Source organism: Pseudophryne corroboree, chromosome 6, assembly GCF_028390025.1.
Source record: "Pseudophryne corroboree isolate aPseCor3 chromosome 6, aPseCor3.hap2, whole genome shotgun sequence".
NCBI lineage: Eukaryota > Metazoa > Chordata > Amphibia > Anura > Myobatrachidae > Pseudophryne > Pseudophryne corroboree.
Window position 1 is genome coordinate 646,972,417 of NC_086449.1, and position 26,825 is coordinate 646,999,241.

The window sequence follows — 26,825 nt, forward strand, 5'->3', positions numbered from 1 at the left end:
GTGTCGATGGCGATGATGCAAAATTACAGCCTAAAATGGCTAAAGCCATCCGTTACATGATTATAGCAATGAAAGATGTGTTGCACATCACAGAGGAAACCCCAGTCCCTGACAAGAGGGTTTATATGTATGGGGAAAAAAGGCAAGAGGTGACCTTTCCCCCTTCACATGAGTTAAATGAGTTATGTGAAAAGGCTTGGGAATCTCCAGGAATAGGAAACTGCAGATTTCCAAACGGATGCTTATGGCGTATCCCTTCCCGCCAACGGACAGGCTACGCTGGGAAGCCTCCCCTAGGGTGGACAAAGCTCTAACACGCTTATCCAAGAAGGTAGCCCTGCCGTCACAGGATATGGCCACCCTAAAGGATGCTGCTGATAGAAAGCAGGAGGGTATCCTGAAGTCCATTTATACACATTCAGGTACCTTACTAAGGCCGGCGATTGCGTCGGCCTGGATGTGTAGTGCGGTAGCAGCATGGACAGATACCTTATCTGAGGAACTTGATACCTTGGATAAGGATACTATATTACTCACCCTGGGGCATATAAAAGACACGGTCCTATATATGAGAGATGCTCAAAGAGACATTAGCCTACTGGGCTCTAGAATAAATGCAATGTCGATTTCTGCCAGAAGGGTCCTGTGGACTCGGCAATGGACAGGCGATGCCGACTCAAAAAGGCACATGGAGGTTTTACCTTACAAGGGTGAGGAATTGTTTGGGGACGGTCTCTCGGACCTGGTCTCCACAGCTACGGCTGGAAAGTCAAATTTTTTGCCATATGTTTCCTCACAGCCTAAGAAAGCACCGTATTACCAAATGCAGTCCTTTCGATCACAAAAAGGCAAGAAAGACCGAGGTGCGTCCTTTCTTGCCAGAGGCAGGGGTAGAGGAAAGAAGCTGCACAATACAGCTAGTTCCCAGAAACAGAAGTCCTCCCCGGCTTCCACTAAATCCACCGCATGACGCTGGGGCTCCACAGGCGGAGCTAGGCCCGGTGGGGGCGCGTCTCCGAAATTTCAGCCACAAGTGGGTTCACTCCCAGGTGGATCCCTGGGCTATAGAGATTGTGTCTCAGGGATACAAGCTGGAATTCGAAGAGATGCCCCCTCACCGTTACCTCAAATCGGCCCAGCCAGTTTCCCCCTTAGAGAGGGAAATAGTGTTAGCTGCAATTCACAAATTGTATCTTCAGCAGGTGGTGGTAAAGGTTCCCCTCCTTCAACAGGGAAGGGGTTACTATTCGACCATGTTTGTGGTACCGAAACCGGACGGTTCGGTCAGACCCATATTGAATTTAAAATCCCTGAACATATACCTGAAAAGGTTCAAGTTCAAGATGGAATCGCTCAGAGCGGTCATCGCAAGCCTGGAAGGGGGGGATTTTATGGTGTCTCTGGACATAAAGGATGCATACCTTCATGTCCCCATTTATCCACCTCATCAGGCGTACCTCAGATTTGTGGTACAGGATTGTCATTACCAATTCCAGATGTTGCCGTTTGGTCTCTCCACGGCACCGAGAATATTTACCAAGGTAATGGCGGAAATGATGGTGCTCCTGCAAAAGTAAGGGGTCACAATTTTCCCATACTTGGACGATCTCCTCATAAAGGCGAGGTCCAGAGAGCAGTTGCTGATCAGCGTAGCACGCTCTCGGGAAGTGTTACATCAGCACGGCTGGATTCTGAATATTCCAAAGTCGCAGCTGATTCCTACGATGCGTCTGCCCTTCCTGGGCATGATTCTGGACACAGTCCAGAAGAAGGTTTTTCTCCCGACGGAGACTCATGACACTGGTCAGAGACCTCTTAAAACCAAAACAGGTGTCTGTGCATCACTGCACGCGAGTCCTGGGAAAGATGGTGGCATCGTACGAGGCCATTCCCTTTGGCAGGTTTCATGCGAGGACCTTTCAATGGGATCTGTTGGACAAGTGGTCCGGATCAAATCTACAGATGCATCGGCTGATCACCCTGTCCCCCAGGGCCAGGGTGTCTCTGCTGTGGTGGCTGCAGAGTGCTCACCTTTTCGAAGGCCGTAGATTCGGCATTCAGGACTGGGTCCTGGTGACCACGGAGGCAAGCCTTCGAGGGTGGGGGGCAGTCACACAGGGAAGAAATTTCCAAGGGGTGTGGTCATGTCAGGAGACTTGCCTTCACATCAATATCCTGGAACTAAGGGCCATATACAACGCCCTAAGTCAAGCGGAGAACCTGCTTCGCGACCAATTGGTGCTGATCCAGTCAGACAACATCACCGCAGTGGCTCATGTAAACCGCCAAGGCGGCACAAGGAGCAGGGTGGCGATGGGCACCAGAATTCTTCGCTGGGCGGAGAATCACGTAAGAGCACTGTCAGCAGTGTTCATTCCGGGAGTGGACAACTGGGAAGCAGACTTCCTCAGCAGGCACGACCTTCACCCGGGAGAGTGGGGACTTCATCAGGAAGTCTTCACGCAGATTGCAAGTCGGTGGGAACTGCCACAAGTAGACATGATGGCATCCCGCCTCAACAAAAAGCTACAGAGGTATTGCGCCAGGTCTAGAGACCCTCAGGCGATAGCTGTAGACGCCCTGGTGACACCGTGGGTGTTCCAGTCTGTCTATGTGTTTCCTCCTCTTCCTCTCATACCCAAGGTGCTGAGAATCATAAGAAGAAGAGGAGTGAGAACAATACTCATTGTTCCAGATTGGCCAAGAAGGACTTGGTATCCAGAACTGCAAAAAATGCTCACAGAGGACCCATGGCCTCTGCCTCTAAGACAGGACTTGTTGCAACAGGGGCCCTGTCTGTTCCAAGACTTACCGCTGCTGCGTTTGACGGCATGGCGGTTAAACGCCGGATCCTAGCAGAAAAAGGCATTCCAGATGAGGTTATCCCTACGCTGATAAAGGCTAGGAAGGACGTGACGGCTAAACATTATCACCGTATATGGCGAAAATATGTTGCTTGGTGTGAGGCCAGGAATGCCCCTACGGAGGAATTCCAGCTGGGCCGTTTCCTTCACTTCCTACAGTCGGGAGTGACTTTGGGCCTAAAATTGGGTTCCATTAAGGTCCAGATTTCGTCCCTATCCATTTTCTTTCAAAAAGAACTGGCTTCTCTTCCTGATGTTCAGACGTTTGTAAAGGGAGTGCTGCATATTCAGCCCCCTTTTGTGCCTCCGGTGGCACCTTGGGATCTTAACGTGGTGTTGAGTTTCCTGAAGTCACACTGGTTTGAGCCACTTAAAACCGTGGAGTTAAAATTTCTCACGTGGAAGGTGGTCATGCTATTAGCCTTGGCTTCGGCTAGGCATATGTCAGAATTAGCGGCTTTGTCACATAAAAGCCCCTATCTGGTTTTCCATATGGACAGGGCAGAATTGCGGACCCGTCCACAATTTCTGCCAAAAGTAGTGTCATCTTTTCATATGAACCAACCTATTGTGGTGCCTGTGGCTACTCGTGACTTGGAGGATTCCGAGTTACTAGATGTGGTCAGGGCTTTAAAGGTTTATGTAGCCAGAACGGCTAGAGTCAGGAAAACTGAGTCACTGTTTATCCTGTATGCACCCAACAAGCTGGGTGCTCCTGCTTCAAAGCAAACTATTGCTCACTGGATCTGTAACACGATTCAGCAGGCTCATTCTGCGGCTGGATTGCCGCTACCAAAATCAGTAAAAGCCCATTCCACAAGGAAGGTGGGCTCTTCTTGGGCGGCTGCCCGAGGGGTCTCGGCATTACAACTATGCAGAGCGGCTACTTGGTCAGGTTCCAACACTTTTGCAAAGTTCTACAAGTTTGATATCCTGGCTGAGGAGGACCTATTGTTTGCTCAATCGGTGCTGCAGAGTCATCCGCACTCTCCCGCCCGTTTGGGAGCTTTGGTATAATCCCCATGGTCCTTACGGAGACCCCAGCATTCACTAGGACGTTAGAGAAAATAAGATTTTACTTACCGGTAAATCTATTTCTCGTAGTCCGTAGTGGATGCTGGGCGCCCGTCCCAAGTGCGGACTTCTTCTGCAATACTTGTATATAGTTATTGCTTAAATAAGGGTTATGTTGGTTGCATCAGGGTTGGTCTGATGCTCCGTTGTTGTTCATACTGTTAACTGGGTAAGTTTATCACAAGTTATACGGTGTGATTGGTGTGGCTGGTATGAGTCTTGCCCTGGATTCCAAAATCCTTTCCTTGTACTGTCAGCTCTTCCGGGCACAGTTTCTTTAACTGAGGTCTGGAGGAGGGACATAGAGGGAGGAGCCAGAGCACACCAGTATCCAAATTCTTTCTTAAAGTGCCCTGTCTCCTGCGGAGCCCGTCTATTCCCCATGGTCCTTATGGAGTCCCCAGCATCCACTACGGACTACGAGAAATAGATTTACCGGTAAGTAAAATCTTATTTTTACATTGGTATGCAGTTGAGTTGCCGGCAGTCGGGATCCCGGCGGTCAGGCTGACAATACCGACAGCCAGAATTCCGGCTAACAGGGAATGTCCACGACACCCATAGAGTGGGAATAGAACCTGTGGCGAGTGCAGTGAGCCACCGAGCCCGCAAGGGGACTCTTTGCGTTCGCCCCGTTGCTGGCATATGGACGATCGGTATGCCGTTGTCGGTATACTGATGACCGGCAGCTCGATCATCGGTATATCATACTGATCCCTTTACATTTTATTATACAAACAAAAATAAATCGACCATGATAATTTAATTTAGGACTTACGTATGTAGATGGGCCCTAATGTTTTTTTGGGCCTAATCTGTTAGGACAACTGTAACAGTCTTTGGTGTACATATAACAGTGATGCACCAAGTCCATATTTTAGGATTAAGACAAATAAAGCATTCATTGGCAAAATAAATTCCAACCCTAATTTGCATTTTAAAATGAAGCAAGATTGACTGTATCGACGATATAATGTCCTTTTCAAACCCATAATGATTGTTTGGTGCGTTATCACCTTCCACTTATCACCGCTTTATCACTTCTCAAGGCTTTAATACATCTGCTCCAGAGATACTTAGGGTACTTAGTGGAAGGTGATAACGCACCAAACAATCATTATGGGTTTGAAAAAGGACATTTAGGAGCTGATTGGCTGGTGCATTATCACCTTCCACTTATCACTTCTTTATCACTGCTTTATCACTTCTCCAAGCTTTAATACATCTGCCGCTCTGTCTGATTTAAGCTAGAAATGCCTTTACTCATATCAGTTGTTCCTCCCAAGTTTGCAGTCATCATCTTGATGGTGATGTGCCATGTCAGGCAAAAATCGGTATTTGGTGTCAGTAAATGTTATTTGCTCGTTCGGTTGCATTTGTTCACTGTTATAAATGACCTTGAAACAAATAATAATAAAATCAATATATGCTGAACCATATTCTTAACAATCATAAGATACTGTGTCAAATATTACACAATGGAGTTTCAGCAGTCACTAACTGTAGGTAGTTTACTCTGTTGATTGAGGCAATTTGTAATTGTGGGTGATAATTATAAATCAGGTAAGTAGCCTGTAAACTAGCATAGGTGGTTAAGGCCAGTGGTTCTCAACCTCGGTCCTCAAGTACCCCCCAACAGTTCATGTTTTCCAGGTCACCCAGCAGTTGAACAGGTGTATTCGTTTGTAGCGGAAATATGGATTTTATTTGCTTTATATGTATTTTATAAATTAGTATGTATTGTATGAATATATATATATGTATATATATATATATAAGTAGTAAAGTATGTATATTTATTGTAATACAAACATATATATAAGAAAGCAAGATATGATTTAATGTAATTAGATGAAAAATGTGTATAGGGATAGGAATAATTGTTTTATTTCTATATGTACATGCTTGAATGATTTATGGCAGAGATGGTGTGGGGGGAGAGATTGCCGATCACGCGCCGGGAGCCGTGTGCATAGAAGGCTACCGCGCGCCGGTAAGAAGAGAAGGGAGCTGTGGGGAAGCTATGTGCCAGGGAGAAATTACCGATCGCGCGCCGGGAGCCGTGTGCATAGTCGGCTACCGCGCGCCAGCATACAGAGAGAGAGCCGGGTGCAAAAAGGGGACCCGCGAGGCTAGTATCAGGGAGCCGGGTGCAAAGGGGGGCCCTCGAGACCAGTACCAGGGATTGTATATAAGGCGAGCTCAGCCGGTGATGAACAGAATGCAGATCGCCCTTGTAGTGCTCGCACTTGGTATCTCTGGCGCTGTTGATGAGCTGTAACCGCTGTAAACATTACAGCAGCCGCCGGAGAGAGACCAGGTAGCGGAGCCATACAGGGAGAGCCGCTGGAGATCAGAGCAGGTTTTGAGTGACAGTTGCCTACCTGTTCTAAGATCCCCAGGCGGCAGGTTCTATGATGTGTATCGCTATTATGCCACTGCCTTGCCGCTGCTGTAAACATCTTGGCGGGCAGTAAGAAAAGGCTGAAGGCGGTGACACGAATGAGAGCCCATGTGCCCCAGTGGAAGAAATGACAGGGGGCTGGCGCCTGCAGAGATAAGCCAGTAAGAAGAGCCGGGGGAGCGGTGACCGGCGCAAGCAGTGGCTATCGTCCGGCGCTGGGCTGAGTGAAGAGCCGGGGAAACAGAGACCTGTGCGACCAGCAACCCGCTGTCAGAGCTGTGCAGAGAGGAGAGCCCCTGGAAATCCTCCAGTGCGGACGAAGATAATAGGCTCAGCCAGAAAAACTGCAGCGACACTGAACCACAGGTCAAGCACATCTCTATTAAGTAAGCTATAGCTGAATCCACTGCCCACCAATGAGAGGCTATTGGGGCGGGGCTATCTACCTGAGTGATAGTGAGTGTCAGGAGGCACTTACTGAAGACAACTAAGGTCTGTAAGGCTATTCCTACTGTGCACCTATTCACCATCTACACTACTATAGGAACTCTAACATATATACTGTGGTAAATGATATAATATGGAAATAAGCCTATTCGGCTCAAATCTATAACTGGCTAGCACTAGAGACATATAATACTGCTCGGAATGATTTAACTGCTGACAAGGCACATGATTCATAATTCACCCAAGTGCATCCAGCTAGTCTAGTCAGATTGGATACAGTTACAATGTATGTGGCAGTGTAAATTCAGTGTAGCATTGAATGGAAACACATTACAGCAAGAGAAACAAAGTATTTATTGTGAAGGAATCTTGTTCTGCTCACAGTTAACTACAGTTAATACATATTGGCAAGCCATACAGCAGATAAAGTCTTTATTATGCCAGATGGATCTGAGGGAGTTTAATGGTTATTAACTAAAGACATAGAAGCAGCTAGATCTAAGGAAACCAAGAAAAGACATACATACAGGCTGCCTAACATAATTATATCTAGTCATATAATATTTTCTGAATATCTTATATTTCTAACCTCCCACAACGCTACTGGACCGCCCTGAGCTCATAAGTATTCAGAAAAGCTGCAGAAGAGAATAAAATATTTACTCCAGTTAAAAAGAACGCTGCATACTTCGGAGATGGAGATAGTAATTGTATATATTTATATTCACACTGGTAAAGAGACTTCATCTACAGAAGAGCAATAATAAATATTTAAGTATACAATATCATACTCACCATATGCTAGCTTCATAGCTTCACAGTAGAGAGACTCTTCACGGAGAAACACATAGAGGAAAGCAAGGATATTATAGACATTGTATACTAAAGAAAGAACTTATTACAGTGAAAAGACTGGATAGACCACTATAAATAACTAAATAACAAGTTTAGGCTTCAGGATACAAAGTAATGGTATTTCACTTTTCTTTACAATGCATTGTAACCATCCATGTAAAATCTACACTAGAAAGGAGGATTAATTCATCAACACTAATCCAAAAGGATAAAATACACTCATTGGGCCCCAACTGCGCATTAAAAGACTAAGAGTACCCGGGTCACTCAAGTAGAGCATATAATATGTGTTATTGTGTATTACATGCATTGTTGTTTAGATAGAGGGAAATTGTCAATTAGAAATTGTATATGTATGTAATTAGAGTATATCTATATATATATATCTTAATATAAATATATACTTACCATAAAGATATTGTGGTGATTTCTCCGGATCCTAAGGGTATGGGTTTGGGGAGTGGTACCCCCCGGGTCTGGTGGGGCTGGGCCACCTTGGGGTAGCATGCCATATTAGTTATTTAGCACTTATGTAACACTCCTATTTTTTCACTAATATTACTCTTTTGAGTATTTTATTAACACCCTTATTTTTGTAGCACTTTCTAACCCATAGCTTCTGCTTCTTTCTTAACACATATTAACACTTTAGTATTTCAATGGTGTGCTGCCCTGGGGTGGTCGGGCCTGAGCCGACTTTGTGGGGTCCAAGCCTTGGACCTATGCTTAGTTAGGGACCTCCAGCAATAGAGCAGCCGTGAAGTGGCCTGGAGGCTTATCATATCTTTTGCAAAACATATGTAACGAAGAGCTCTAAATTTCCTATTATTACATAGTATATAGTTCTTCTTACTAACAGCCAGCAGAGTGCGTGGGAAAAATCCCTTTTGTATTTCTTATCTAGAGTAACCCCCTCCCGCAGCACCTGGGGATTGTTACCAGCTTGATTAGAGCAGTTTTCCACTATTTATTGCAGTTCAGAGAGGCATAGATGGAGCCAGCATTAGGAGGGCATGCTGGGTCCTGTAGTGCCATTTGGAGGATACAGGGGTGCCTCCAGGTAAACTAGCTCTCAATCTGGATATGTTCTGTATGTGCCATTATCATGTGGCCATATATTAAGCAATTGTATGACCCATAGTGGATGTTATTATTATTATGCTGTGTATGGGTTTGGGGAGTGGTACCCCCCGGGTCTGGTGGGGCTGGGCCACCTTGGGGTAGCATGCCATATTAGTTATTTAGCACTTATGTAACACTCCTATTTTTTCACTAATATTACTCTTTTGAGTATTTTATTAACACCCTTATTTTTGTAGCACTTTCTAACCCATAGCTTCTGCTTCTTTCTTAACACATATTAACACTTTAGTATTTCAATGGTGTGCTGCCCTGGGGTGGTCGGGCCTGAGCCGACTTTGTGGGGTCCAAGCCTTGGACCTATGCTTAGTTAGGGACCTCCAGCAATAGAGCAGCCGTGAAGTGGCCTGGAGGCTTATCATATCTTTTGCAAAACATATGTAACGAAGAGCTCTAAATTTCCTATTATTACATAGTATATAGTTCTTCTTACTAACAGCCAGCAGAGTGCGTGGGAAAAATCCCTTTTGTATTTCTTATCTAGAGTAACCCCCTCCCGCAGCACCTGGGGATTGTTACCAGCTTGATTAGAGCAGTTTTCCACTATTTACTGAGCTCATAAGTATTCAGAAAAGCTGCAGAAGAGAATAAAATATTTACTCCAGTTAAAAAGAACGCTGCATACTTCGGAGATGGAGATAGTAATTGTATATATTTATATTCACACTGGTAAAGAGACTTCATCTACAGAAGAGCAATAATAAATATTTAAGTATACAATATCATACTCACCATATGCTAGCTTCATAGCTTCACAGTAGAGAGACTCTTCACGGAGAAACACATAGAGGAAAGCAAGGATATTATAGACATTGTATACTAAAGAAAGAACTTATTACAGTGAAAAGACTGGATAGACCACTATAAATAACTAAATAACAAGTTTAGGCTTCAGGATACAAAGTAATGGTATTTCACTTTTCTTTACAATGCATTGTAACCATCCATGTAAAATCTACACTAGAAAGGAGGATTAATTCATCAACACTAATCCAAAAGGATAAAATACACTCATTGGGCCCCAACTGCGCATTAAAAGACTAAGAGTACCCGGGTCACTCAAGTAGAGCATATAATATGTGTTATTGTGTATTACATGCATTGTTGTTTAGATAGAGGGAAATTGTCAATTAGAAATTGTATATGTATGTAATTAGAGTATATCTATATATATATATCTTAATATAAATATATACTTACCATAAAGATATTGTGGTGATTTCTCCGGATCCTAAGGAAAAAGAAAGAAGAACAGGTATTAAATACGCTATTATACTAAGGGGATTTGGGTATTAAATGTGTATAGGTTAATTAGTACACCCTTTTAATTAACAAGGCTTTCCCAGGCAAGCCAAAATAACAATTAGCTTGGGTGGAGGCACTGGTGATTCATATCTAAAGATAAGATAGGGTTACACGTTACTCACTGACATATTTTCAAAGACCCGCAGTTGGAGCAAATTATTTCACTTGCAATCCTGTGAGGAGACCTGGAAAACATGAACTGTTGGGGGTAGTTGAGGACCGCGGTTGAGAACCACTAGTTTAGGCAAGTGAATTTTATTTAGGAAGGTCATATTTGAGATTCAGATGTAACTCTTGTGTCAGGGCAGATCAAGTAAAATCAGGAAGAGAAATATAGACATAGACCAGTTTGCATATATGCAGTTTACTCCATATGTATATGTTGTGTTACCTAAAATGTAAAATAATCTGAAATAGGCTTTGTGTCAAATACAGAATATTTTCTTCACTAGGGGTCATTCTGTGTATGGTGTGCAAAGTGTAGACAATTCCTGGCTATGTTCTGCTGACCACATCTTGCGTCTTAGTAATTACATCCTCACTTCAGCAACCCTATCGATCTATTTCCATCAATTTTAAATAAGCAGTGAGTCATTTTTTTACTGGAAAACAGATAAGGCTGCTCGCTGGACTGCTGACTGTCTGAAAGGAGCAAATCGCTGTAGTCAGCATTTCTCCTTCCGTCTGCAGAAATGATTTGTCAAGTGCAGCACTAAGACATTATCATACTGACTAAGGGGCCTATTGATGAAGCCTGGAAAGCCCTATCTCCGGTGAACACAGCTGTTTTAAAGGAGGCAGGGTTTCTTGCTATTGAAGACATAATGTAATAAATATAATCTGCCAACGAAATGCAAAACACATATTTAGAAGTTCACAACAATAAAAAAGCAATCAGTAAAAAAAAGAATATTAGGCCTAATTCTGTTTGTACCCAATGCCGCTGTTTGACTATATTGAGCGATTATCAGCAGACTGTGTCACGATCGCACTGCCCATGCACCATTGTACCTTTATGAGGAGTTTTAGGCAGGTACGGACCATTTGGGGGTGGTAACTGAAAGTGGCGGCAACAACTCAGCATGTCCTGGCCATTCTCGGGAGTGTATTTGCTTTCAGCTGCAATCATGTACATAGAGAAACATGGCGCCAGCGTCGCTACTTCCTGTAGGAATACAGCTCCCTGCCTCGTCAGCCCTAGCCGGCTTCTGTGGGCTGCAACCGATGCAGTCCATGACACCCATAGAGGGAGAATAGAACCTGTGGCGAGTGTAGGTCGCCGCCGAGCCCGCAAGGGACTTAGTTGCCTTCGCCATCCTGTCGGCAACGCTCAGCATGCCGATGTCAGAATAGTGATATTCGGCATCCAGGGCGCCGGTATTACACACCGAACCCGAACAAACCATGTTACAATGCAAGGGGTGCAAATACTTTTCTTTTTGTAGGTAGAGTAAATAAATACTGGCTGCTTTTGCATGTAGCCCACAAATGCTGGACAGCTTTATTCTTACTCTGCCCTTTAGGTGGGAGCTTGGAAACGCCCCTCTTAAATCTAATCTCTCTGCACAGTTACATAATCATGTATGTATGTATGTATGTATGTATGTATGTATGTATGTATGTATGTGCAGTGGTGATGAGCGTGGGGAAGGGTACTTTGTACCTGGGCCCTGGCTGGTGGGAGAGTCCTGTCGAGGGGGCCAGGTCAGGTGCTGAGAAGCACATTGGGGGATTTACACTGCTGTTATGTTCTGCTGGCTGTGTCCTTTGGGGGGCTTTATATCTTGGAGCTGACGATCTTGTTCTTACAGTTGTTTATCCCATTGGGAAATGGTGTCTTTCGTTTGCACATCTGCTTCATCACAATTTTTGTAGGCCACATTTCTATCTGTGTCACTTCTGATGGCATTGAGGTACTGTATATGAGTATTGTAGTATTCCATAAAGTGCCTCCATCAAGTTCTTTGCTTTATTATTTTCTGTTTTATTCATGTGATCCAGTATTCAAGTTCTGAGTGACCTTGTTCTTGCAATGTATTGTTTGGCATTATAATATCATTAAAATAAGAATTTACTTACCGATAATTCTATTTCTCGTAGTCCGTAGTGGATGCTGGGGACTCCGTAAGGACCATGGGGAATAGCGGCTCCGCAGGAGACTGGGCACATCTAAAGAAAGCTTTAGGACTATCTGGTGTGCACTGGCTCCTCCCCCTATGACCCTCCTCCAAGCCTCAGTTAGGATACTGTGCCCGGACGAGCGTACACAATAAGGAAGGATTTTGAATCCCGGGTAAGACTCATACCAGCCACACCAATCACACCGTACAACTTGTGATCTGAACCCAGTTAACAGCATGATAACAGAGGAGCCTCTAGAAAAGATGGCTCACTACAGCAATAACCCGATTTTTTGGTAACAATAACTATGTACCAGTATTGCAGGCAATCCGCACTTGGGATGGGCGCCCAGCATCCACTACGGACTACGAGAAATAGAATTATCGGTAAGTAAATTCTTATTTTCTCTAACGTCCTAAGTGGATGCTGGGGACTCCGTAAGGACCATGGGGATTATACCAAAGCTCCCAAACGGGCGGGAGAGTGCGGATGACTCTGCAGCACCAATTGAGAGAACTCCAGGTCCTCCTCAGCCAGGGTATCAATTTTGTAGAATTTTACAAACGTATTTGCTCCTGACCAAGTAGCTGCTCGGCAAAGTTGTAAAGCCGAGACCCCTCGGGCAGCCGCCCAAGATGAGCCCACCTTCCTTGTGGAGTGGGCATTTACAGATTTTTGGCTGTGGCAGGCCTGCCACAGAATGTGCAAGCTGAATTGTACTACAAATCCAACGAGCAATAGTCTGCTTAGAAGCAGGAGCACCCAGCTTGTTGGGTGCATACAGGATAAACAGCGAGTCAGATTTTCTGACTCCAGCCGTCCTGGAAACATATATTTTCAGGGCCCTGACAACGTCTAGCAACTTGGAGTCCTCCAAGTCCCTAGTAGCCGCAGGCACCACAATAGGTTGGTTCAGGTGAAACGCTGAAACCACCTTAGGGAGAAACTGAGGACGAGTCCTTAATTCCGCCCTGTCCGAATGGAAAATCAGATAAGGGCTTTTACAGGATAAAGCCGCCAATTCTGACACGCGCCTGGCCCAGGCCAGGGCCAACAGCATGACCACTTTCCATGTGAGATATTTTAACTCCACAGATTTAAGTGGTTCAAACCAATGTGACTTTTGGAACCCAAAAAACTACATTGAGATCCCAAAGTGCCACTGGAGGCACAAAAGGAGGCTGTATATGCAGTACCCCTTTTACAAACGTCTGAACTTCAGGGACTGAAGCTAGTTCTTTTTGGAAGAAAATTGACAGGGCCGAAATTTGAACCTTAATGGACCCCAATTTCAGGCCCATAGACACTCCTGTTTGCAGGAAATGTAGGAATCGACCCAGTTGAATTTCCTCCGTCGGGCCTTACTGGCCTCGCACCATGCAACATATTTTCGCCAAATGCGGTGATAATGTTTTGCGGTTACATCCTTCCTGGCTTTGATCAGGATAGGGATGACTTCATCCGGAATGCCTTTTTTCCTTCAGGATCCGGCGTTCAACCGCCATGCCGTCAAACGCAGCCGCGGTAAGTCTTGGAACAGACAGGGTCCTTGTTGGAGCAGGTCCCTTCTTAGAGGTAGAGGCCACGGATCCTCCGTGAGCATCTCTTGAAGTTCCGGTTACCAAGTCCTTCTTGGCCAATCCGGAGCCACGAATATAGTGCTTACTCCTCTCCATCTTATCAATCTCAGTACCTTGGGTATGAGAGGCAGAGGAGGGAACACATACACTGACTGGTACACCCACGGTGTTACCAGAGCGTCTACAGCTATTGCCTGAGGGTCCCTTGACCTGGCGCAATACCTGTCGAGTTTTTCCCAACGGTTTATAATCATGTGGAAGACTTCTGGGTGAAGTCCCCACTCTCTCGGGTGGAGGTCGTGCTGAGGAAGTCTGCTTCCCAGTTGTCCACTCCCGGAATGAATACTGCTGACAGTGCTATCACATGATTTTCCGCCCAGCGAAGAATCCTTGCAGCTTCTGCCATTGCCCTCCTGCTTCTTGTGCCACCCTGTCTGTTTACGTGGGTGACTGCCGTGATGTTGTCCGACTGGATCAACACCGGCTGACCTTGAAGCAGAGGTCTTGCTAAGCTTAGAGCATTGTAAATGGCCCTTAGCTTCAGGATATTTATGTGAAGTGATGTCTCCAGGCTTGACCATAAGCCCTGGATATTCCTTCCCTGTGTGACTGCTCCCCAGCCTCGCAGGCTGGCATCCGTGGTCACCAGGACCCAGTCCTGAATGCCGAATCTGCGGCAATCTAGAAGATGAGCACTCTGCAACCACCACAGGAGGGACACCCTTGTCCTTGGTGACAGGGTTATCCGCTGATGCATCTGAAGATGCGACCCGGACCATTTGTCCAGCAGGTCCCACTGGAAAGTTCTTGCGTGGAATCTGCCGAATGGGATTGCTTCGTAGGAAGCCACCATTTTACCCAGAACCCTTGTGCATTGATGCACTGAGACTTGGCTCGGTTTTAGGAGGTTCCTGACTAGCTCGGATAACTCCCTGGCTTTCCCCTCCGGGAGAAACACCTTTTTCTGGACTGTGTCCAGGATCATCCCTAGGAACAGAAGACAAGTCGTCGGAACCAGCTGCGATTTTGGAATATTGAGAATCCAATCGTGCTGCCGCAACACTACCTGAGATAGTGCTACACCGACCTCCAACTGTTCCCTGGATCTTACCCTTATCAGGGAATCGTCCAAGTAAGGGATAACTAAAATTCCCTTCCTTCGAAGGAATATCATCATTTCGGCCATTACCTTGGTAAAGACCCGGGGTGCCGTGGACCATCCATACGGCAGCGTCTGAACTGATAGTGACAGTTCTGTACCATAAACCTGAGGTACCCTTGGTGAGAAGGGTAAATTTTGACATGAAGGTAAGCATCCTTGATGTCCCGAGACATCATGTAGTCCCCTTCTTCCAGGTTCGCAATCACTGCTCTGAGTGACTCAATCTTGAATTTGAACCTCGGTATGTAAGTGTTCAAAGATTTTAGATTTAGAATCGGTCTCACCGAGCCGTCCGGCTTCGGTACCACAACAGTGTGGAATAATACCCCGTTCCCTGTTGCTGGGAATACAGCTTGTGAATGGCTTACAAAACTGTCTCCCTGTCAGAAGGAGACATCGGTAAAGCCGACTTTAGGAAAACGGCGAGGGGGAGACGTCTCGAATTCTAATTTGTACCCCTGAGATATCACCTGAAGGATCCAGGGGTCTACTTGCGAGTGAGCCCACTGCGCGCTGAAATTCATTGAGACGGGCCCCCCACCGTGCCTGATTCTGCTTGTAAAGCCCCAGCGTCATACTGAGGGCTTGGCAGAGGCGGGAGAGGGTTTCTGTTCCTGGGAACTGGCTGATTTCTGCAGCCTTTTTCCTCTCCCTCTGTCACGGGGCAGAAATGAGGAACATTTTGCCCGCTTGTCCACGAAAAGACTGCGCCTGATAATACGGCGTCTTCTCATGTTGAGAGGCGACCTGGGGTACAAACGTGGATTTCCCAGCTGTTGCCGTGGCTACCAGGTCTGAAAGACCGACCCCAAATAACTCCTCCCCTTATTAAGGCAATACTTCCAAATGCCGTTTGGAATACGCATCACCTGACCACTGACGTGTCCATAACCCTCTACTGGTAGAAATGGACAACGCACTTAGACTTGATGCCAGTCGGCAAATATTCCGCTGTGCATCACGCATATATAGAAATGCATCTTTTAAATGCTCTATAGGCAAAAATATACTGTCCCTATCTAGGGTATCAATATTTTCAGTCAGGGAATCCGACCACGCCAACCCAGCACTGCACATCCAGGCAGAGGCGATTGCTGGTCGCAGTATAACACCAGTATGTGTGTAAATACATTTTAGGATACCCTCCTGCTTTCTATCAGCAGGATCCTTAAGGGCGGCCATCTCAGGAGAGGGTAGAGCCCTTACAAGCGTGTGAGCGCTTTATCCACCCTAGGGGGTGTTTCCCAACGCACCCTAACCTCTGGCGGGAAAGGATATAATGCCAATAACATTTTAGAAATTATCAGTTGTTATCGGGGGAAAACCACGCATCATCACACACCTCATTTAATTTCTCAGATTCAGGAAAACTATAGGTAGTTTTTCCTCACCGAACATAATACCCCTTTTTGGTGGTACTCGTATTATCAGAAATGTGTAAAACATTTTTCATTGCCTCAATCATGTAACGTGTGGCCCTACTGGAAGTCACATTTGTCTCTTCACCGTCGACACTGGAGTCAGTATCCGTGTCGGCGTCTATATCTGCCATCTGAGGTAACGGGCGCTTTAGAGCCCCTGACGGCCTATGAGACGTCTGGACAGGCACAAGCTGAGTAGCCGGCTGTCTCATGTCAACCACTGTCTTTTATACAGAGCTGACACTGTCACGTAATTCCATTCAACAGTTCATCCACTCAGGTGTCGACCCCCTAGGGGGTGACATCACTATTACAGGCAATCTGCTCCGTCTCCACATCATTTTTCTCCTCATACATGTCGACACAAACGTACCGACATACAGCACACACACAGGGAATGCTCTGATAGAGGACAGGACCCCACTAGCCCTTTGGGGAGACAGAGGGAGAGTTTGCCAGCACACACCAAAGCGCTATATATATACAGGGATAACCTTATATAAGTGTTTTTCCCCTTATAGCTGCTGTATTGTTAATACTGCGCCTAATTAGTGCCCCCCTCTCTTTTTTAACCCTTTCTGTAGTGTAGTGACTGCAGGGGAGAGCCAGGGGAGCTTCCCTCCAACGGAGCTGTGAGGGAAAATGGCGCCAGTGTGCTGAGGAGATAGGCTCCGCCCCTTTTTCACGGACTTTTCTCCTGCTTTTTTATGGATTCTGGCAGGGGTTAAAATTCATCCATATAGCCCTGGGGGCTATATGTGATGTATTTTCGCCAGCCAAGGTGTTTTTATTGCTGCTCAGGGCGCCCCCCCCCCTAGCGCCCTGCACCCTCAGTGACCGAAGTGTGAAGTGTGCTGAGGAGCAATGGCGCACAGCTGCAGTGCTGTGCGCTACCTTGGTGAAGACAGGATGTCTTCTGCCGCCGATTTTCCGGACCTCTTCTGTCTTCTGGCTCTGTAAGGGGGCCGGCGGCGCGGCTCTGGGACCCATCCATGGCTGGGCCTGTGATCGTCCCTCTGGAGCTAATGTCCAGTAGCCTAAGAAGCCCAATCCACTCTGCACGCAGGTGAGTTCGCTTCTTCTCCCCTTAGTCCCTCGATGCAGTGAGCCTGTTGCCAGCAGGTCTCACTGAAAATAAAAAACCTAAACTATAAGCCGCTCATAACTTTATTGTGATTACATAAACCTTTTCTTTAAGCTAGCTTATCACTAAATAAAACCACACCACACACTGAAATAAAGACACGGACACAGTAGCTGGAGTTAAAGGTCAGACGATGTTTATTAATCACTGACCAACTCTTTAAACTAATAATTGAGGCCGAATTAGAATTGATTTGAATATATATTTAACTTTAGTTTGGAGGATGGCAAACAGAAAATCGCTGCCAAACACCAGCACCAGTCACCTAGATGAAAAACCACCAAACCAAGGAGGGGAGTACACCTACCCCGCCTCCTTCCCGCATAACCCGCATTGTGCTGGCCTTACCCCTCTCTCTCTGGCAAACGTTCGGTTCCCGCAGGGGAACGTCTAAATGTCCAACCGCAAGAAAAGGACACACCTGCCGTCCTTCTAAAGAGGGAGCCCCACAATGACCACTTATGCCTGTGTGACAGCTGGTTGGCAGCGACTTCCCGCCAATCTGGCTTTCAATAGCCCACAGCAAGAACAAAAAACGTAGCCGCATTCTGGGAGGGCGGGCGGGCATAAAATGAATGGCAAGAGGAAGTCTAGCAAAATGGCCACCACCTATATACTAACCTAAGACCCTCCTCTTCATCTTGATGCACAACCATCTAATCCAATAGGAAAAAAACAACCGGGAAAACTGATCTGCCTAGCAACTGTTTAGTCATTTAAACAACCAATCACAAAAAGTTGATCGCTTATATGGCCTCAGGCTTATGCAGCCTTCAGCTTATCAAACTTTCACTAAGAAGCTCAGGAGAGCCCCTAGTGTGCACCTTTCTCGTTCGGGCACAAAGATCTAACTGAGGCTTGGAGGAGGGTCATAGGGGGAGGAGCCAGTGCACACCAGATAGTCCTAAAGCTTTCTTTAGATGTGCCCAGTCTCCTGCGGAGCCGCTATTCCCCATGGTCCTTACGGAGTCCCCAGCATCCACTTAGGACGTTAGAGAAATTATACTGTAATTTAGAAGTTATGCTTTCTTGTATATGACATGTACTCTAAGGAGGTCCATGTCATATTGTCTGTACTTACTGGATGCCAGATGGACCCTGATTGCAGCCATTGTTGGTTCATGCTACAACACTCCAGGGGGTTTGGGCATTGCATTCCTCATAATGATCGATTATCACTCCTTTGAGGCATCCTTATACTGTTTTCACCTTCTGGTGAATGCAAATAAGAGGAACTCGCCCCATATGGTAATGTCACCCCCCGTGAGTGATGTCTTATGTGCAGGGCCGGTGCAAGGTTTCTCGGCACCCTAGGCAAGACTTCAGCCTCCCCCCACCCCCCCACCATCACACCTATCAGCCACCACAGGATAAAATAAAACACATTGGCATCCACAGGAACAAATAATAACAAACACAATGACCCCTTTCAGGAAAAAACGAAAAAAACACATTGGCTTCCACAGGGTAAAAGAAACACACATTTGCCCTGACAGGAAAAACCAAAACACAATGCTCCCCAGTACATAACTTGCATATAGCCCTTTATTATTGTCAGAACAGCAAATTAATGTGCTCCTGCTAAGTACAAAGGGAAAACGTGATGGCTTCTCCAACATATGTGCAAGGCCCTATCTTAGTATCAAAATTATTATTATTATTTACTTATATAGTGCCACTAATTTGTACACAGAACATCAGAATTCATATCTCTCCCTGTTCCACTGGAATGGGAGTGATACTCTCTAAAATGCAAACACACACAGACAAATCCACATAACCTGACCATATGTTTTTGGAGTGTGGGAGGAAACAGGAATACCCAGAGGAAACCCATAGAAACATAAAAAGAACATGCAAACTCTACACAGACAGGCCATGACCAGGAATTGAACTCATGACCTGAGTGCTGTGAGGCAGTAATGCTTACCCTATGCTACTGTTCCGCCAATTGGATAATAACGTATCAAAAATGTTGCAGGCTGTATGGAGAATACACCCTACAGCAGTTTGGGAAAGGGATCCTGACGCTTAGGATGCCGGTAGTCAGAAGAATGACAGCAGCATCCTGCTGCTTATAGGTGGTCATTCCGAGTTGATCGCTCGCTAGCAGTTTTTAGCAGCCGTGCAAACGCTATGCCGCCGCCCACTGGGAGTGTATTTTAGCTTAGCAGAAGTGCAAACTAAAGGATCGCAGAGCGGCAGCAAAAACAAATTGTGCAGTTTCAGAGTAGCTTCAGACCTACTCAGCGCTTGCGATCACTTCAGACCATTCAGTTCCGGATTTGACGTCACAAACACACCCTGCGTTCTCCCAGCCACGCCTGCATTTTTCCTGGAACGCCTGCGTTTTTTTTAACACTACCTGGAAACGGTCAGTTGACACCCAGAAACGCCCACTTCATGTCAATCACTCTGAGGCCGCCATTGCGACTGAAAAGCAACGCTAGACCTTGTGTGAAACTACATCGGCCATTGTGAAAGTACTTTGTGCATACGCATGCGCAGAAGTGCTGTTTTTTCACTTAATCGCAGCGCAGTGAACATTTTAATCTAGCGATCAACTCGGAATGACCCCCATAATCCCAACCCCTCGTAGGAAAGTATGCTAACCCCCTTCCCTCCCCTACCTGCCGCCTAACCCTCCCTTCCTGCAGTCTAACTTTAATTCCCCCCCCTGCAACCTAACCCTACCCTGGTGCCTAACCCTAACCCCCTCCCCCCACAGCCTAACTGTAACCCTCCCCGGCATACTTACATTCAGTATGCTGACTCTTGGGATTCCGGCATCGGGATTCTGATCGTTGTTGGGCAGCTTATTTTTAGTGTGTGCAGTTAGATTTCAGTACTAATAAATGGTAAAAAAAAATAGAACACGACAAACTGACAAATACGTTTTCTGAGCAGCAGGTACGGATGTCTTGTTCAGCCATACACTATATATCTTGTGATATACTATGTTGGTTCATTGACAGTTTTTATGTTGCAAATATAGGTGAAATGTGGCACCCCCAGCCAATGTGGAACTGCAAGTCCCAGCATATCCTGCCAAAAAAGAAGCAGGGCATACTGGACAATGTAGTTTCAAACCAGCTACAGCTGACGCATGGAAAAAAAACTCCACTACTTACTTGCAAGGAGGAGAAACCGTCAGACGGAGAAGCAATCAGTCGGCATCCATCACAGCCTATGGACCTACAGGTCTTCCGTAGGTCTGTAGGACAAAGTAAAAAAAAGTCTATAGTAGTATCACATGCTGGTGCTGGTCCCACAGTGACAGTTGGATCAGGCTGCAGATACATAAACCACTGGTCCACTTTCTGTAGATGAGGCGGACCAGGACATAAATGACGGAGCGGCCTGGGGCATATCCCCCCCCCCTCCCTCCAGTGCAGCACGCCTGTTGCTGTGAGGGGGGGGGGGGGGGGTGGGGGGGGGCTCAGTGCTCGGTGCTGCCACTGAATCTGCCTATACTCTCAGCAACTGCAGGCCTTTTGTGATACAGTATGTGTGCAGGGAACTTCTTTAACTGGGTGTACTACGGTATGACAGTGCTAGGGATCCCAGCGCCCAGCATACCGTCGCTGGGATCCTGACCGCTGGTATACCGGCAGTGGGGCGAGCACAAAAGAGCCCCTTGCGGGCACAGTGGCGCTTGTTATTCTCCCTCCAGGGGGATCGTGGACACCCCAAGAGGGAAAATAGTTGTCGGTATGCCGGCTGTCGGGATTCCGGCGTCGGTATGCTGAGCGCTGGGATGCCGACAGCCGCCATATCAAATGCCACACCTTTAACAGAGTGTGAGGTATAGCATTACAGGTACTGGATGTTTCCCAGTGAGCCCTGTAACACATACACAACTACTCACACTGAGGCCCACACACACTCATACTGAGACACACACACACACACACACACACACACACACACACACACACACAGTGACACTCATACTGAGACACACACACAGTGACACTCATACTGAGACACACACACACTGACACTCATACTGGGACGGACACACAGTGGCACTCATACTGAGACACACAGTGACACTCACACTGAGACACACACACTGACACTCATACTGAGGTAGAGGCACATGTACACTCATACTGAGAAACACAATGACACTCAGGGGCGGATCCAGAACAAAATGACGGGGGGGCACCATGACAGAGGAAATGAGGGGGAGGTACTTTAGTGCGCACATAAGACGCACGTGCTCCAGAAAAGTGGGTTTTGCCTTGCAACAATGGTTGTGGCTTCAAAGAGAATGCCATATCCATGAGGCAGTGGGTGACGCCACAGAATGTGAGATTGTTTGTGACATAGTGGATGACGGGGAGAGATAGTGGGTGACAGGGAGAGGCAGACAGGAGGGAGAAGTGATGGGGTGAAATAGTGGGTGAAAGAAAGGCAGTGGGTGACAGGGAGAATGTGACAGGGAGAGGTAGTGGGTGATGTCAGGTAGAGAGTAAAAGGCAATGGGTGACAGGAGAGAAAAGTGATGGGGAGAGATAGTTGGAGACAGAAAGGCAGTAGGTGACAGGGAGAATGTGACGGGGAGAGGCAGTGGGTGATGTCAGGTAGAGAGTAGAAGGCAATGGGTAACGGGAGAAAAGTGATGGGGAGAGATAGCTGGAGTCAGAAAGGCAGTAGGTGACAGGCAGTGGGATCTATATATGGGACACCGGCCTAGATGGAAATGGGGCAGAGAGATGGTGGTGGGAGGGGGAAACACTAGGCTGTAGAAGGGGATACACTGGGCTGAATGAGGGGATGTCCTTGCTGAGGGGCAGTGAGATGGGGGCAGGGGGCTGGGAGAGGGGAGACACTGGGCAGACAGGGTGGTAGATACTGGGATAAGGGAGTTAGTGAGATGGTGGGGGACACTGGGCTGGATTGGGGGGCCCAGGGCACTATGAGTGGGGAGGCACTTGGCAGGATGGGAAGGGACAGTGAAAGGGGTAACACTGGGCTGGTGAGGAGGGATCAGTATGTCTAGACTCACTGGGGGGTTCTAAATGGGAGAGCAGTGAGATGGGAACAGTGGGCTGGTTGGGGAGGGAAGGGGAAACATTGGGCTGGCAGGATGGGAGACACTGGGGCTAGGGGCAGTAAAGGTGGGGGCACCAGGCTGGAGAAGGGGGCAGACACTGAGAGAGCACTGTTTCTGTCTGGCCCTGCACATGCGAGTGCAGCACCGCACACTCACTCAGTAGCCCTTCCCGTGTCCCTGCACCCTACCTGCTTCCTCGGTCCCCAGCTCAGCTCAATCACCCCTGCACTGCCAACTCTGTGCAGGGATCTGTCTCCTGGTGGCGGGTCCGGCTGGCTCCATCAGGCGGCAGCTTGCTCCATCTAACAGGCGGCGGCATTGACGGCTCTCACTCCCCCGCAATCAGCGTACCGCGGAGCCCCTCCTCCCCCGTGTACTAGTGCAGCCAGGGAGAGGGTGACACTAAAGTCCGAATTAGGCCCAGCCCGCAAATCAGAATGCAGGAGGCGGAGCTGGGCTGTTCGTTCCTAGGTAAGCTGCTACAGGAAGGAGGGACCGACAGCCGGCGGCCTCATTGTGCAGTGCAGCATTAAAAAAAAAAACACCTCCTAAATGACAGGGGGAGCACGTGCCTTGGTGCCCCCCCCCCCTGAATCCGCGTATGATGACACTAATACTAAGTCAGAGAGACACACACACACACACACACACACTGATACTGAGACACACTCATACTGAGACACACACTGATACTGAGACACACACACACTCACACTGAGACACATACTGAGACGACAAACTCATACTGAGGCACACACTGATACTGAGGCACACACACACACACACACTGATACTGAGAGACACACACACACTGATACTGACACACACACACACACACACACACACACACACACAGTAGTTACCTCCAGCTTACAGTATATCACAGGAGCAAGTCTGAAAGAACAGGCAGCAGAGCCATAGAAAGACCGCCGAGGACCTAGCATACTCGGGGGGCGTGGCCTAATCACGGAGGTGTGGCCACGCCCCTTTTATAAAAAAAAAACCCACCAAATAAACCCCATCAAGCAGCAGGCTATGGAGCCGGCCCGGCAGGTGGGGGACACGGGACTGGCCGAGGGGGAAACCAACTCTCTGCTCCCACTGCATAGCGGTGCGGCAGTAAATTGTCTAGCTGCCTGTCAGTCAGCTTAGCATCGTTGCAGGACTACCCGCAGCGCTGCTATGTGTCTCCATGCCGCCGGGTGCCTTGCTGCTGCTATTTCATGGGGGCTAGTAAAGGGCGAAGGGGGGAGAGCGGGTTGGCGGCTAACAGTCAAAACGACCAGGGCTCCTGACAGCCTCAGCATACCGCCCCCTCAGGTCCTGGCGCCCATAGGCAGCTGCCTAAAGCTGCCTAATGGAAGCGCCGGCCCTGCTTATGTGTACCTATAAATAAAATGCTTATCATTCTGATATTTAATTGCAGAATTTAATTCATCCCTCATATATTAAAACAATTTGTATGTTATTCTGCATGATTCGTTTCTCTAAGTGTTACCTGTGGATTATATTATTGTAAACAATAGGTTGAGGTTGCATATCTTCATGATAGATTATGAAGAGCTGTGCTAAACTTTGTGTTATGATTACTCTGAAACCAAGGTATTACTTTTATGTATAATTTACTTTGTGCTACTGTCGTTTAACAGCAGTATTCATATGAAGCTTCCATGAATGGACTCCACGATAATAACAAATTATTAGGTCGACCCTGTCCAGGTCAATAGTCACTAGTTCGCCACCACATGGTCGACAGTGACTAGGTTGGTACTGACAGAAGGTCGACATGTGACACACATAAGGTCGGATAGTGAAGGCATCTGGGACCACCGTCAGCTAAAATGCAGCCCCTCGCGGGGCTCACTTTAGGCACGGATCCTTGCTACGTTTGCCACAAGGTTTTTAACCAACTCTATGCCCACTTGGATAGAGAAGGTATGAAAAAATCCAAAAAAACCTGTGTCGACCTTCTCTATCCAAGTAGTCATAGAGTTGGTTATAAACCTGTGGCGAGCGTAGTGAGCCACCATGCCCAAAGCACGGCAAGTGTCATATGTCGACATTTTGTCATTGTCAACCTAGTCACTGTCAACCATGTGGTGTCCTCCTAGTGGCTGTTGACCTAGACACAGTCAACCTAACAACTGGATAACGACTGACAAATGTTTTCCCAGTTCGAGAATGCATACCTCCCAACTGTCCCGATTTTCGCGGGACAGTCCCGTTTTTTGGGGACTGTCCCGCTGTCCCACCCACGGGCCGCAGTGTCCCGCGGTGGGGGGCAGTTGGGAGGCTCCGTCTCTCGCTGCCCTGCTTAGCAGAGCAGCGGTGAATAGACGCTGTGCGCATGCGCACAGCGTCTATTCATTGGAGACAGAGGGAGAGGGGGCATGCCAGCAGCTCACAGAGCGCTGGGCATGCCCCTTCAGTGATGAAAACGGGGCGTGGCTCGCGATCGTGGGTCCTCCCGCGAAGCCACGCCCCCTTTCATATGCCACGCCCCTTTTTGTAGGCCACCTCCCCTTTTCGGTCAGCGGTGAGGTTACTTTCGGTCATCCGCTGACCGCAAAGTTCCCACCATTGGATACAATGTAGCGCATAGGCGCTACATGGTATCTCTGCCGTGTGCTGCCTGACAGACACTACAGGAGCACACAGCCAATCAGGAGGGTGCCACGACGTGGCACTCCCTGATTGGCAGAAGGGACCCTCTTTGACAGTAGTCAGGGGGGGTCCTGGCAGTCGGGGAAAGGGGTCCCATGTGTAAACATGGGACCCCTTTCAGTGCGTGGTCGGGTTTCCGTTTTTTTTTTCTTCCAAGTACGTGGATTACAAAAATAAGAACAGGACACACTGGATTTAGGTGAGTATAATTTTATTTTCAGGTACCCCGGATTCGACTTGGAGACGTCGACAGACGAAGACGTGGCCGGAGTCGGCGTGTCAACATAGGTAAGTATGTGTGTGTCGGAATGAATGTAATAAAGTTGTACTTTCACGGTGTCTGTGTCCTGTTTTTATTTGGGTATTTTTTTTGCAGTAGAACTACAGGTACCAGCGGGCCAGTTTCCCCCCCGCATGCTGGTACTTGTGGTTCTCCAAGTACCGGCTTGTGGGGGAGGCTTGCTGGGACTTGTAGTTCTTGTGCAAAAAATAATATTCTTACATTTTCTACAAGGCTATCAGCCCCTCATCCGCAGCCCTTGGATGGGGGAGGGGACAGCCTCGGGCTTCACCCCTGGCCCTTGGGTGGCTGGGGGGGGACCCCTTGATTGAAGGGGTCCCCACTCCTCCAGGGTACCCCGGCCAGGGGTGCCTAGTTGGGTATTTAATGCCACGGCCGCAGGGCGCTGTATAAATGTGACCCCTGGCTGTGACATTATCTGTCCAGCTAGTGGAGCCCGGTGCTGGTACAAAAAATACAGGGGACCCCTACTCTTTTTCTCCCCCGTATTTTTTGCACCAGGACCAGGCACAGAGCCCGGTGCTGGTTGATCAAATATGGGGGAACCCCTGTCCATTTTTAACCTATATTTTTTCAACCAGGACCGGCTCAAAGAGCCCGAGGCTGGTTATGCTTAGGAGGGGGGACCCCACGCAATTTTTTCCAGATTCTTAAACACTTCAGAAACCTTTTTAAGGTACACAATGAAGCCCTGCACGGATCTCACAGATCCGTCCGGGATTCCTTGTGTTTTGTCAGGCAATGTTTTACTCATCACTCCCGTAAAACACTGCCTGATATTACGAATCACATCGACATCGGAAAAAACGATTGTGCAAAACTCGGCAGCTTAGTGAATGATCGTATCAGGATTCAAAAAGTTGCAGTAAAATGCACCCGATACCATTCGAGTTCAAACACCCTTCAAAACGGCCAAAACACGAATCTTTGTAAATATACCCCCTATTGTGGTTCCGGTTATCACCGACACTTCCGCTACTTCAAAGTCTTTGGATGTTGTGAGGGCTTTGAAGATATACATAAAGAAGACCGCTCGTCACAGGAAATCCGACTCAAGACACAGGAAATCAGGCTGTTTGTTCTCTATGATCCCAATAAAATTGGGTGTCCTGCTTCAAAGCAGACAGTTGCACGCTGGATCAGGCTCACTATCCAGCATGCTTATTCCACGGCAGGCTTGCTGGTTCCAAAATCTGTACAGGCCCACTCTACTAGGTCGGTGAGTTCTTCCTGGGCGGCTGACCGGGGTGTCTCGGCATTATAGCTCTGCCGAGTGGCTAC

The 26,825-nt window shown here is 47.5% G+C and overlaps 1 protein-coding gene and 1 long non-coding RNA gene across 8 annotated transcripts in view; one reads left to right on the forward strand and one right to left on the reverse strand.

Moving 5' to 3' along the window:
* The window catches only part of ACSL6 (acyl-CoA synthetase long chain family member 6), a 415,322-nt gene that overhangs the window by 126,774 nt on the left and 261,723 nt on the right, over window positions 1-26,825 (forward strand). The window lies entirely within an intron of this gene.
* LOC134935548 (uncharacterized) lies at window positions 5,180-23,928 on the reverse strand. The gene is made up of 6 exons (XR_010180239.1): window positions 23,443-23,928; window positions 20,649-20,731; window positions 9,985-10,015; window positions 9,517-9,552; window positions 7,585-7,620; window positions 5,180-5,335 (listed from the first exon to the last, which is right to left on the reverse strand). It is a non-coding gene; the product is annotated as an uncharacterized LOC134935548 (long non-coding RNA).